Consider the following 2,861-nt stretch of genomic DNA (forward strand, 5'->3'; position numbering starts at 1 on the left):
TTTCGGTAATCTACCTAAAATGATGTTATCGCGGTTTATACTCGTTAGGCCTCTCGCTACGCTAAAATTTTTAACAATCGTTTGCGTTAAGGGATAGATAGCTGGAATATCTGATTCTAGCATTTTTGCATGCGCCAATACGATTGAAGGATTAACTTTAACTTTTGTCACGTACAAGTACGCTTAGTCTATAACTAATTTATAATCCTTGCCAGCTTCCATAGACATGACGGTAGTTAGGCGCGGGCTTCTAACTAAACGAAATCGTACCGGAACTTGGTTTAACATAAACTTATTAATTTTACACAAATCAACAGACAAAGGCTCCATTATTTCAAAGGATTGCGATTCTTTTGATCTTGAGCTTCGCTTCAGGGCCCCGTTGGACTCTCACTTGAACGTATCTAACAACATTTCCGTAGGCTTGGTCGTAGAGTCCATATAAAAGAGGCTATTTTGGAGTTGCGAATTTTTTGCATCTTCTCCATAGTTGACTAATTTTTCAATGTATGAACTGTAAGCGTAGCAGTTGTTCGCAGACTGGGTAGAAGTATCCCCGAGATAACAATCGCATTGACTAAAAAGCGACCCTATTAGATTATTCGTTGTTGCCACTTTTGTTTCAGCGGCGGGGACATTCGATCCATCGTTATGTAAAAGTCTCAGTTTCAATTTTAACATAGTTTTTGATAAATCCATATATAAATCTTCCGACGCGGGAATAAAAAATTCCAGAGGGCCATTGTCCGATAAATTATTTGTTGGTAAATATCTTATTTCCGTTGTGGTAATTACATTAGTATTGACCAATGGGCGTTGAAAAATATCCAGCTGACTTAGCATTCCCTCGTAAACCGCCATTATTATCCTAAAAAGTCAAGTTTGGTTCTTTTTGTAACTCTCCGTTTGGACACTTTTTTTCGTTTCCTAATGGGGCCCGTTCGTCGTTTACGACAGCCGCTGCCAGACTGATTTCTCGTTAATCGATCAGCCGCTTTATGTAATAAATTGCTACCGGCGATTCTTAAATTGTTCTTTAACGTTTCTTTAGGGTCATGTCCTTGTTTTAAATCTTTCCACCATCTCTTGCCTACTCCAAAAGCCTCATTGGTCACGGGTTTGATAATGGGTGTTATATATTTTATCAGTTTTTTAAAAATTCCGCCCACGCCTCTTCCCCGTTGATAAACAGGTCCGGCAAAAAATGGTCCGCCACCATATTGTTCGCGGTAATATTTGAAATAACTTTCACTGTCGGCCATTTCGTCTCAAATGAAGTCTAACGACACTTTTTCCGTTTATAAAGGCTATTGTTTCGCCAAAATCCGTTTTCATGTCAATGTCAACTATTTCTGTATTATTTGTTCTCAAAGGATAGTAATCAATTTTGTTAAAAATAATAGATTTTTCAAACGGCTTATCATTTCCAGCTAGCGGTATTATTTTCATCAAAGGGGCAAACGTATCGCCTACATATTGAGGGTATATTAAATTTGAATATATATATATAGTGTTCTGGCTCCCATTGATAAATCAGCAGCGGAGAGACTGTCTGTATTGGCCAAGAGTTCACTAAAGCGCGTAAAGCCTAACATTTCACCGAGACCTTTCTCAGATGAATGTTAATGATTAATTTAAATTTATCCCTTATTTCCTCATCCAAGGTTAACATCATTGCGTCTAAAATGTCTTGGACACTCGAGTAAGCACCAGTCGGTATTTGATAATCAATTCGAGTTTCGACTCTAAACGCGGCGTCTTGTACATTATCACTTCTAATTTCAATGTAATTAAAGTTATTTAACGACAAGGACTTTATATAACCAGCAAAAGGTTTCGTACAAAAATATGACCCAATATGAAATCCGTCTTTCCGATATGGATTTATGTTAGGTTCAAAATCGAGAAGCTCTTTAATTGGTCCATTGGGAATTCTAATATGGTAGTTATTGGTGGTTATCAAATACCAACAGAGCCCGTTTGGTTTTGCGTGGAGTTCAATTTTAATTTCATTATCAAGCCCGAATGCTTTTAAACTTTCATTAAGCGCTGCAATAAGTTTTCGCACGACACTATATCGAAGGATATTTCCATTCTGGTCTTTCTCCGCTTCAATTTTACCCACTTTCACTGATATTTTAAAGTATGTAAACGGTTGCACGTTTTTAACGGTTGTCGTGGAAACTGCTAAAAATGACCGGTTTTTTTCTGTAATATTTTCCCATGTTGGCGGTAATATAATTTCGCTAAATCCAACTTCAAAACTTGAAGGTACATTTAAAGGTCGTCCTAAATTTACTTTATAAGTAGACGCTGTATTTTCCGGGTATAAATCGCTTGAAGCGTTACTCGGTAATGTTAAAAATAGATCGTCCATTGCAAAAATAATATGGCCACTAGCCTGAACCACCACGTAAACTTTAATTAGATACGATATTAACAACTGGTTATATACTATGACATTCCTTTCTAATTTATAGGGCTATTCACCTCTAGTTATCGATAACCTGATTCTGATTTCCAGTTTTTCCTGGATTTACTGATATAAAAGGACGGGATTTTTTCCATGTATTCTCACAATTCGTTAATGTTTCTGATAAAAAGTCTTACGTTCCTTATGAAAAATCAACAATCTACTAGTAGCTGGGATCCCTCTCGACATGGTAATATACTTATAATAACATTCAAATTATTTTAAAATATTCCACCAAAAATGTGTGTAAAGCTAGTCTTAAAACAACTTAATGTTTCCCCGACATACGTTCTAAAACGCCTCACTTGGTGGCGCTGGAGAAACTTTTTGACGGGGCCTCGTACCCAGTTTAACCCCCCGACCTCCCATAAATCTTTCTATCATACAC

The sequence above is a fragment of the Leiobunum rupestre genome, chromosome 9 (assembly GCF_980474605.1).
Source record: "Leiobunum rupestre chromosome 9, qqLeiRupe1.1.hap1, whole genome shotgun sequence".
Classification (NCBI taxonomy): Eukaryota; Metazoa; Arthropoda; class Arachnida; order Opiliones; family Sclerosomatidae; genus Leiobunum; species Leiobunum rupestre.